The sequence below is a fragment of the Euprymna scolopes genome, chromosome 11, assembly GCF_053919585.1.
Source record: "Euprymna scolopes isolate OS-2025 chromosome 11, ASM5391958v1, whole genome shotgun sequence".
Classification (NCBI taxonomy): domain Eukaryota; kingdom Metazoa; phylum Mollusca; class Cephalopoda; order Sepiida; family Sepiolidae; genus Euprymna; species Euprymna scolopes.
Genome location: NC_136492.1, coordinates 5576132 through 5588487, shown reverse-complemented (window position 1 = coordinate 5588487; position 12356 = coordinate 5576132). Strand labels below are relative to the sequence as shown.

At 25.9% G+C, this 12356-nt stretch overlaps 1 protein-coding gene across 5 annotated transcripts in view; it reads right to left on the bottom strand.

Annotated features, from left to right (window-relative positions):
• LOC145287752 (uncharacterized) overlaps positions 1–5307 on the bottom strand; it is a 124883-nt gene extending 119576 nt beyond the window's left edge. For 3 of the 5 annotated variants that reach the window (XM_080135529.1, XM_080135533.1, XM_080135532.1), the window contains exon 1: positions 5018–5277. The gene's annotated coding sequence lies outside the window, so the exon portion shown is untranslated. Of the gene's footprint in view, positions 1–5017 lie in introns of all 5 variants that reach the window. The other 2 variants (XM_080135530.1, XM_080135531.1) reach the window with 2 other exon arrangements.
• Positions 5308–12356: the final 7049 nt, after the last annotated feature.

The window sequence follows — 12356 nt, the reverse complement described above, 5'->3', positions numbered from 1 at the left end:
TAATTTAATTATTTTTTATGTTCCTATTTTTAAATTATTTTTTTAATTATTGTTCGAGATTATATAAAAAATCATGTTACGCTGAAAGCTTCACATTCTTGCGAGCAATGAAATTATCAAAATCTTGCATATAAAAATTATGCGAAATCTGTAATTTAAAAAAAAAAAAAAAAAAGTAGAAATATTTTTGCTATAATTATTTTTAGTGTGAAAATATTAAATAAACAATGCTTAATTCAATGTTAATATCGGTAGTTCAAGAAATTCATTTTTCGACGAGTTATATCGAATTCATTAATACGGACTTAAGGGCTTTTTTTGTAATGTTCCTGTAAAAATTATTTTTTTTATTGTTACAAATTACGATGCTTTATTTATATATAAAAAAAAGCAAAAATAAATTCTTGCGTTTTTTATTTACTGAAAACCATAACTTTAGTAAAGGTATTTTTTGTTTAAACAAATATTACATTTCCATTCAGATTTAAATAAAAATACTTAGTTCATTATATTCCGCGAACATTATTTGATAAATACTGAAAATTTCATTAAAATTGGTTAATTTCCTGATTTTTGGTGATTTTTTAAGTAAAGGGAGGGAGTCAAAATGTTTATACATTTTGAGCATCGGCATTCATTTTGCCCGTACCTATAGTTTACACTCAACAGACTTAAGTATCATTAGTAAAAAATATTTTGAAAAAAAAAAAAAAAAAAAAATGTTAACTTTTAAGAAGGGGGTTCACTTCCTAGTTATAAGGTTTTAATCACGTGATACGTCGGTAAAGAAATAGACATTTAGTCAGGTAGCAATAAAGTAAAACGTTATGAGAAAGTGAACCCCCTTCTTAAAAGGGAATTTTTTAAGAATTTTACTGCTATTGTGATACTCAACTCTGATCTATGATGGTAATCGTCGGAAAAAAACTTTAAACACGCAGTTTTAGAGGGTGGGCACTCTCATATAGGTCTGCCAAAAACATTTTTTTTTTTTTTTTACAATTCTTAGTAAAATAATTACCTCCCTTAGAACAATGAGTTAAGATTCCGAATTGCACATAATAATAATAATAATAATAATAATAATAATAAAGGGATGCTATGTTAACGGGCCATGCTATTAATTTTTATAGGATTTTCAAGTCAAATTGTTACAGTATATTTTGTTTATTCAATTGTTAGGCGAAAATAGAAAATAGTTAATATTTCAGCACGGTCCGTAAACTGCATAAGTGGCAAGAAAAAATTTCAAATAGAATTTTAAAGAATTTCCAACGTCACATGAAAGAAAAAATTTTCATGCAAACGAAGAAATTTTTTTTTTTTTAAATATTCGAATATTAAATGTACATTTTAAAAACATTAAAACAAATTTTGTTTGTTTCTCGACTTACATTACTTTTTGTACTGAAATGAGCTTTTTTATCTTTTTTTTTTAATTACGGAATTAAATCTGCAATAATGCATTTCGGTTTCTTTGTGAGACATTTTTAATCTTTTTGTTAATAGTTGACAAATATAATTATTTCGTGACTTTTCGAAATTTTAAAGCATTTTTAAACTGGCTTCTAAACAAATGTTCATATTAATTAAAAAAAAAATAATAAAAATAAAATAACAATTTATAGAGATTAAAGCAATTTTACATAAAGAAATTAGTTTTTATAACATTGTTTCAATTTTCTGCAGCCCCCCCACCCTCAGATAGGGTTTAAAAGTTAAATTCATTTTTTTATCACTTGTTTAATAAATTGTTAAGTCACAGAATAGTAAACAAAACTTCTCCCTATATTAAGAATAGCTTTCTAAACAATAACATTATTTCAGTTATGGACCATCCACTGCATAAATACAAATTTAAAAACAAAACCCCTACCATAATTAAATTTTAAAATCATTTCTTTTTATAATTTGAAACAAAAAAATCATTAAAAAATAAACATTTTCCCGGGCAACACCGGATACTTCTAAATAAATAAATCTCGTTTAATCAAGCTTGGATATATAGTTTTTTTTTTTGTTGTTTTGTTTTCACAATTTTATTGTTTAATTGACGTAAAACTAAAGTTTTGTTTTTTAAATATGAAAATTTAAATAAATTCAATTGAACGACATAAAGAGAAAAAGATTTGGCTCATTTTTTTTTTTATAAAGTTAAAAATAATTTTTTTATAAAGTTGAAAAAAAAAATTAATTATTAAATGCTTGTATTCTACAATCGATTAAATAAACATTTAAAAATAATTATTTTAAAATTTTACCGTGAAAAAAAAAAAAAAAAAAAAAAAAACACGATTTTGTCGGAATGAACAGACGAGAAAAAAATTTGTTGCTAACGTGAAATAAATTAAAAATGAAGGAATGAAAATAATTTTTAGCCATTTTTTCTTTTTAAACATATTTTTTTTTTTTTTTTTTTTAGATAAACACGATTTATTTTTAAAAAAAAAAAAATGTAAAATATTCCAAACAAATTGAATATCTTGTTTTTGTTGTACGTTTTCAGCGTCCAAAATTCATTTAAAAAAAAAAAACATTTCGATTTGTGATTTCAAAATTAAATTTAAGATTTTTTTTTTGTATTTTTGCTTAAATTAAAAAATAAATAAAATAAAAAAGTAAATTTATGTCGCATTTTCGAGAAATCTAAACGCGCCTAAGACGTCTGAATTAGAGGCGCATCCGGCGCATCGCGCCTCTAATCTAGACGTTTACCAAAATATTCAGAAAAATTTAATTTAATATCGATCATCATTTTTTTAAAGATAACTTTTTGGGGGAAGGAGGGGGGGTTACGACCTAGAGTAAACATGCCTAACCTCGAAAGCCGTTCTTAACATGGGGAGGTTGGGATGTTTATACTAAGCTGGGGCTGGGTTAGGTCGTAAAAAAAAAAAAAAAATATCTAACTTATTTTTACAAACTTTTAATATCATTTTAAAAGAAAAAGGAAAAGATTTATGCATGAAAAAAAAAATAAAAATAAAAAAACCTTTAACAACCCCAACATTGATCCTAACACTTAAGTCACAAATACAGAAAAGGACGAAAGATCTACAATTAAAGCTTGGTGTGTGTGTGTGTGTGTGTGTGTGTGTGTTTCGGCAGCAGTTTTTCATTCAAGCAAACATTAAAGAGAATACAAAGATTATTTAAATATAGATTTTCTTAGATCAATGCTGTTCTATCTCGAATATTCAGAGTTTTTTTTTATTTTATTTGGTCAGCATTTTGCTATGCATTTTAGCTATCAATGTTTATTTACACTCTTTGTTTCCAAAATTCTTCAGTTTGTAAAGTAGATTTTTTTTAAATCTATAAACATTTGATATCAAATCAAATTATTACTTTATTCCGACATATAAAATTGCAATGTAATTTAAAACTACACATCGTTTTTAGAAATGTCTGTTGAAAAGAGAATTTGGGACACCGAAAACGCGTGTGTGTGTGTGTGTATATATATATATATATATATATATATATATATACATACACACACACACACACACAATATACGCATAGCCCGTTCTCCAAATATATATTTATATAAATTTGAGAAATGTTCATTTTTTTGTTGTATTAATTTTAAAGATAAATAATTCCTAATTAAAATTAACCATGTTGAAATTTTGTGGTTCGAATGTCGATTGTTATCAGACGATTTTTTTTGTTTTGTTTCGATATTTTTATTAAATATTTAAAAAAAAATATTTCTTATCCCTCACCCCTTAAAAAAAAGAAAAGAAAACGTAAATTACTTGAAAACAAAATGCTTAAAATCTTCTAAACCAATAAATAACTTACATAAAATAATCTATTCATTTTTTTAATTAGATTTACTAAATCACAAATAACAGATAAAAAAAGTTTGTTTTTCGAGCACGATTTAAAAAAATGTGAAAAGACGATTTTGTAAATGAAATAAAGGTCTGAAAATTTAATTCATTTTTTTACAATATATTTTGTTTATTAAATTGTAAGGTGAAAGTACAGAATAGTTAGCCTTCCCTCCCCATGTTAAGAACGGATTTCTAATGTAAAAAAAAAACTGCATAAATACGCTTTTCTAGAAAGCCATTCTTAAGAGGAGAAAGGAGGGCTTTGTTAACTATTCTGTACTTTCACCTAACAATTTAACAAAATGATACTGTAAAAACTGAATTTAATTGTCCTTTTGGCTACTCTCTTTAACCCTTATCCATGAGTGGCCTCTCGGCCTTGATAAGTGGTGATGCCTATCTATAAAAAAAAAAAAAAAGAAGCACGGTTTGTAAACCGCACAAATACAATTTTTTTTGTGTACGATACACTTTTGTTATCGTGCTGAAATAATATTTTGAAAGCCATTCTTAACATCGGAAGGGAAGGTGTTTTGTAACAATTTTGTGCTTTCACCTAACAATTTAATAATAAAGATATCACGAAACTTGATTAAATATATATATATATATATATATATATATATATTTATTTAAAACTAGTGCGGTAACAAAAGTGCATAAGCACCTTTTTTTTTTTTTTAATAATCTTAATTTTTGTTTTAGTAAAATACACAAATGTGTAGTATTTATAGTAATAAGTTTAAAATCGGTTAAGTTTTAAGCAATAAGTTTAACGTAATAACAAGGATGATAATAATAATACACAAATATACGTAATATGTAGTAATACTAACGTAATAATACGTAGTAATGCATAATAGTAACGTATTAATAATATATAATACGTAATAATAACACAAAATAATAATAATACGTAATAAAAATGAAATGTACGTTTGTCGTTTTCACACAATAAAATAAAGAGGGAAGGAATCGTATACACAGTAATAATTAAATTATTAGCTATGAATTATATACTAAATAAAAACTGGACGATAGAATACGGTTGGGTAAAAGAAATATTTCACGCTGTCGACTGAATAAATAATAAAATCCAACAATCGCTGCCATCGACATTTCAGTCTAACACGTCGCAGCAGTTTTTTGTTGTTGATGTTCAAAGTCGCACTTACCTTAACGATGAACGTTTTTCTGTTTTGGTTTGTTTTTGCTCGCGCGACGTTCAATTAATTCTTATTTGTGTGTAATAATAAACACAAAAAATTTAACGTGAGCGGATATATCTTTCTTATGGTTTTTATTTTTTTTTTTTCCCCGTTTCTTCTTTTTTTTTTTCTGTTGGCTTTTTTTTTCTTTTTCTTTTTTTTTTAGCAATGCCGGTGATTGTTTATCCGTTTGTTCAGGAGGTCGTCCTCATGGCGGATGGTCGAGTGACGTGCATTATAAAAGCTCATCAGCGATTGGTTGATTATCAGATATGGATTTTCGAAAGGCGTTTTTTCATTGGTTGAAACCAAGAACATTTAACGCGACTTCTCATTGGCCAGTTATTCGCACTCGTTCATATAAATTCGTGTGCATTTTGTCGTGGTTTTCTTCGATGATCGTCCTCTCTCTGGAGGAGTAAGACGAAGGAAGGAAAAAAAAAAAATAAAATAAATAAATAAAAAGGCGTTTCCTTTGAAGAACCAGAAATCTCTTTAAATGAATATTTGCATTTTTTTTTTTTTTACTTTTCAATAAAATATTAAGATGAATATTTTACAAATAATACAAAAGCATGAAAAGAAAGTAATATACACAGACATAAAGCACACATCGGTACCGTCGGTTGCAAAAAAGGGCCACCAATGGTCGATTCTCTTCAACTTCTGATTATATATCTCCCCGGAAATTAAAAAAAAAATTTGAAATCGACGTTACCGATGTTTTCTGAGCTTCTGTAACAAGTTAAATAAATATTAAGCTTTTATATTGATATTTTCTTTATAATTGAGCACTTTGTTGGGTTCTCTGCCACAAACCTTACACAGGCATATTGAGAAATTAATACAATAATAATTTATATATATATATAATATATATATATATATATATATATGCACACACACTTTTCATAAAAAACGCTGTGTACATTTAGTGTTTATTTGGAAATCCAATTCCAACACGCAACAAAAATAATTTACAAAAAAAAAAATGTTCATTAAAATTTCATTTACTAATTTCGCGTTTTAATTCAGATGCGAATTTGGTCTTGTTAATGTGTATAGTTGGCTTGCAATAATGTGCAGTGTGGAAGAAACCGGAAACAGTAAGAAGAAATAGATTGCTGTAGTCGAACGTCGTTTCCCTTTCACAAATTTTCCATGTGATTATTCTATTGTCTCTGCCCCCACCCCGCCTTTTTTTAAATGATAGAAACAAAATATTTTTATAATGTTAACAGCAGGCTAGATATACACTAAAATATTTGCTTCTTTTTTTTTCATTAATTATTTTTTTTTTAATTAATTATTTTTTTTTTTAATTAATTATTTTTTTTTTTAAATAAAACTGCCAATTTACTTATGACGCAAAAAATACAAACAAAAACAATTGAGCTTTACAGTTTGACGCTTATGTCGGCGCGATTGTTAATTTCGAAAAACAATCTCCCCCCCCCCCCGGGAATGTAAAAATGCACAAGTGTCTCAATTCTCAACGGAGGAAAGTGGGGAGGGGGGGGGTAAGGAGAGGGTGAAATAGTCGACAAATAACTATCACCAAAGGCAAGAACAGTTGCATTTTTTTTCTTTTAATTTTCTTATTTTGTTTCAGTTGGGGTTGGGGACATATCATGCATCCCAACCAAGAAATCTTTTTAAGACTCAAACAGATTAAACTTAAAAAAAAAATGCCCACCCTTTATTAAAATAATTACACATAACAATATATATATATATATATATATATATATATATATATATATATATATATATATATATATATATATATATGCGTTTTATTATTGTTTCAGCTACCCGTACCCGGACGATTTTTTTGGCCGTCTGTAGATTCCTCAGACTTTTACAGAAATAATTTTCTTATTTTTGTTTAAGCTGGGAATGGGGCATCCCACCGGATACAAAACATTCACCAGCTATCTCATATATTCCAACCGAGAGAACTTTTTAAGATTCTAACCGTACCCTTAAGTACAATTGTTTGAATCTCTCTTGCACTTCGTTCACCGGGTATATTTGCCAGGTAGTTTTTGAAAATTCTTTTACATGAGTCCCGTTGCTCCTATAATTACTGAAACGGTGGAAATCTTCCTAAGATTCCTGTTTCTTTTCATATTATAAATAAGCCATTGGTATTTCATTATCTTCCCGTCTTCTCTCTGTTTAACACAGCATCATTGGGGATACTAACTTCTACTAAGGTTGTTACTTTCTTCTTGTTGTCCAGTACCAGAACGTTAAGTTTAATACCTCTGTTTTCTATCCCGAAAGTATCCTGTACCTCTATAAGGCCACCATTCACCCATATTTGGCTGGTGCATCTGCTGCTTGTGTCTCACTCCTAGACAAGGTTCAAAAGAGAGTCGCCAACCTGATAGGTCCTGAACTGTCATCTAAGCTTCAGCCTCTGTCCCATCGACGAAATGTAGCATCCCTCTGCTTGTTCTACAAGTACTTTAGCGGTGAATGCTCCGACGAACTGCAAGCACTTGTACCCCCCTCGACGTAAATACCTCCGACAAACCTGACAAGCAGCAAAATCCCACCCCTTCACAGTTGAGATCCCTAGATGTAAGACATCCTTCTACTCCAATAGTTTCTTCCCAGAACCGCTAAACTTTGGAATTCCCTTACGGGTTCCTGCTTCCCCAACTGTACTGATATGCAAAAGTTTAACTGTAACGTGAACCGACATCTTGCTGCCCAACTCCCCACATTTTACCCCTGTAGCTTATATCCATGATAGTAGCCCCCTAAATCAAAGTGGCAATGTGCCTTGTTTGGGGTGAAAATGTAATAATAAAAAAAATCTTTTTAATAAAAAGTCATAGCGTTTGACTTGTTCTTTAAGGAATATGTGTTGCAGCGGGTCGTGAGGGTGAATCACATAAAAGTAGTTTGTTGATCGAATAAAACTTTGTTAATCACATCAAATTTGTTAATCACATAAAAGTAGTTTGTTAATCGCATAAAATTTTGTTAATCGCATAAAAGTAATTTGTTGATCAAATAACTGTTTGTTAATCGCATAAAAGATTGTTAATTACATAAAAGTTTGTTTATTGCATGAAAGATTGTTAATCATATAAGAGTAATTTGTTGATCGAATAAAAGTTTGCTAATCACATAAAAGGTTCTTTATTGTTAATCGCATGAAAGTAATTTGTTAATCACGTAAAGGTTATTTGTTAATCACATAAAATTTGTTAATCACATAAAAGTTATTTGTTAATCACATAAAATTTGTTAATCACATAAAAATTTGTTAATCACATAAAAGTAATTTGTTAATCACATAAAAGTTTGTTAATCGCATAAAGGTTTGTTAATCGCATAAAAGTTCGTTGATTGCATAAAAGTTTGTTAATCACAAAAGTTTGTTGATCACATAAAAGTAATTTTTTAATCGCATAAGAGTTTGTTGATCATATAAAAGTTTATTAATCACATAAAAGTTATTAGTTAATCAGATAAAATTTGTTAATCACATAAAAGTTTGTTAATCACATAAAAGTAATTTGTTAATCACATAAAAGTTTGTTAATCACATAAAAGTAATTTGTTAATCACATAAAATTTGTTAATCACATAAAAGTAATTTGTTAATCACATAAAAGTTTGTTAATCACATAAAAGTAATTTGTTAATCACATAAAAGTTTGTTAATCACATAAAAGTAATTTGTTAATCACATAAAATTTGTTAATCACATAAAATTTGTTAATCACATAAAAGTTGTTAATCACATAAAAGTTTGTTAATCACATAAAAGTAATTTGTTAATCACATAAAATTTGGTAATCACATAAAAGTTTGTAAATCACATAAAATTTTGTTAATCACATAAAATTTGTTAATCACATAAAATTTGTTAATCACATAAAAGTAATTTGTTAATCACATAAAATTTGTTAATCACATAAAATTTGTTAATCACATAAAAGTAATTTGTTAATCACATAAAATTTGTTAATCACATAAAATTTGTTAATCACATAAAAGTTTGTTAATCACATAAAAGTAATTTGTTAATCACATAAAATTTGTGATTCACATAAAAGTTTGTTAATCACATAAAAGTAATTTGTTAATCACATAAAATTTGTTAATCACATAAAAGTTTGTTAATCACATAAAAGTAATTTGTTAATCACATAAAATTTGTTAATCACATAAAATTTGTTAATCACATAAAAGTAATTTGTTAATCACATAAAATTTGTTAATCACATAAAAGTAATTTGTTAATCACATAAAATTTGTTAATCACATAAAAGTTTGTTAATCACATAAAAGTAATTTGTTAATCACATAAAAGTAATTTGTTAATCACATAAAATTTGTTAATCACATAAAAGTTTGTTAATCACATAAAAGTAATTTGTTAATCACATAAAATTTGTTAATCACATAAAAGTTTGTTAATCACATAAAAGTAATTTGTTAATCACATAAAAGTAATTTGTTAATCACATAAAATTTGTTAATCACATAAAATTTGTTAATCACATAAAAGTAATTTGTTAATCACATAAAATTTGTTAATCACATAAAAGTTTGTTAATCACATAAAAGTAATTTGTTAATCACATAAAAGTAATTTGTTAATCACATAAAATTTGTTAATCACATAAAAGTTTGTTAATCACATAAAAGTAATTTGTTAATCACATAAAATTTGTTAATCACATAATAGTAATTTGTTAATCACATAAAATTTGTTAATCACATAAAATTTGTTGATCACATAAAAGTAATTTGTTAATCACATAAAAGTTTGCTAATCACATAAAAGTTTGCTAATCACATAAAAGTTTGTTAATCACATAAAAGTAATTTGTTCATCACATAAAATTTGTTAATCACATAAAAGTAATTTGTTAATCACATAAAATTTGTTAATCACATAAAATTTGTTGATCACATAAAATTTTGTTAATCACATAAAAGTAATTTGTTAATCACATAAAAGTTTGTTAATCACATAAAAGTAATTTGTTAATCACATAAAAGTTTGTTAATCACATAAAAGTGATTTGTTAATCACATAAAATTTGTTAATCACATAAAAGTTTGTTAATCACATAAAATTTTGTTAATCACATAAAATTTTGTTAATCACATAAAAGTTTGTTAATCACATAAAATTTGTTGATCACATAAGATTTTGTTAATCACATAAAAGTTTGTTAATCACATAAAAGTTTGTTAATCACATAAAAGTAATTTGTTAATCACATAAAATTTGTTAATCACATAAAAGTTTGTTAATCACATAAAAGTTTGTTAATCACATAAAACTTTGTTAATCACATAAAAGTAATTTGTTAATCACATAAAATTTGTTAATCACATAAAAGTTTGTTAATCACATAAAACTTTGTTAATCACATAAAAGTAATTTGTTAATAACGTAAAAGTAATTTTTTTAATCGCATAATAGTTTTTTGATCATATAAAAGTTTGTTGATCACATAAAAGATTGTTAATCACATAAAAGTTTGTTAATCGCATAAAGGTAATTTGTTGATCACATAAAAGTTTGTTAATCGCATAAAAGTAATTTGTTAATCACATAAAAATTTGTTGATCACATAAAAGTTTGTTAAATAGCATAAAAGTAATTTGTTGATCATATAAAAGTTTGTTAATCACATAAAAGTAATTTATTAATTGCATAAAAGTTCGTTAATTGCATAAAAGTAATTTATTGATCACACAAAAGTTTGTTAATTTAATAAAAGTTTGTTAATCACATAAAAGTAGTTTGTTAATCGCATAAAAGTTGGTTAATCGCATGAAAGTAATTTATTGATCACATAAAAGTTTGTTAATGTCATAAAAGTTTGTTAATGTCATAAAAGTTTGTTAATGTCATAAAAGTTTGTTAATCACATAAAAGTAATTTGTTGATCGCATAAAAGTTTTTTAATCGCATAAAAGTAATTTATTGATTGCATAAAACTTTGTTAATGGCAAAAAGTTTGTTAATCGCATAAAAGTAATTTGTTAATCGCATAAAAGTAATTAGTTGATCACATAAAAGTTTGTTAATCGCATAAAAGTTTCTTAATCACATAAATGTAATTTGTTAATCGCATAAAAGTTTGTTAATCACATAAAAGTAATTTCTTGATCACATAAAAGTTTGTTAATCACATAAATGTTTGTTAATCATATAAACGTTTGTTAATCACATAAAAGATTGTTAATCACATACAAGTAATTTGTTAATCACATAAATGTTTGTTAATCGCATAAAATTTGTTGATCGCATCAAAGTAATTTGTTAATCGCATAAAAGTTTGTAAATCACATAAAAGTTGGTAAATCGCATAAAATTTTGTTAATTGCATAAAAGTATTTGTTATCGCATAAAAGTTTGTTAATCACATAAAAGTTTGTAAATCACAAAAAAGTTTGTTTCTTGCATAAAAGATTGTTAATCATATAAGTAATTTGTTGATCACATAAAAGTTTGTTGATCACATAAAAGGTTCTTTATTGTATAAAAGACTGTTAGTCGCATTAAAGTAATTTGTTAATCACATAAAAGTTATTTGTTAATCACATAAAATTTGTTAAGCACATAAAATTTTTTAATCACCTTAAAGTTTATTAAGTGCATAAAAGTCTGTTGATCGCATAAAAGTTTGTTAATCGCATAAAAGTTTGTTGATCGCATAAAAGTTTGTTAATCACATAAAAGTTTGTTAATCACATAAATGTTTGTTAATCGTATAAAAGTAATTTGTTGATCACATAAAAGTTTGTTAATCGAATAAAAGTTTGTCAATCACATAAAAGTAATTTGTTAATTGCATTAAGTTTGTTAATCAAATAGAAGTAGTTTGTTAATAACATAAAAGTAATTTATTGATCACATAAAAGTTTGTTAATGTCATAAAAGTTTGTTAATCGCATAAAAGTAATTTATTGATGGCATAAATGTTTGTTGGTTGCATAAAAGTAATTTGTTGATCGCATAACTGTTTTTTAATCGCATAAAACTTTGTAAATGGCAAAAAGTTTGTTAATCGCATAAAAGTACTTTGTTAATCGTATAAAAGTAATTTGTTGATAACATAAAAGTTTTTTAATCGCATAAAAGTATCTTAATCACATAAAAGTAATTTGTTGATCGCATAAGAGTTTGTTAATCGCATAAAAGTAATTTGTTAATCACATAAAAGTTTGTTAATCGCATAAAAGTTTGTTAATCACATACAAGTAGTTTGTTAATCGCATAAAAGTTTGTTAATTTCATAAAAGTTTGTTAATCTCATAA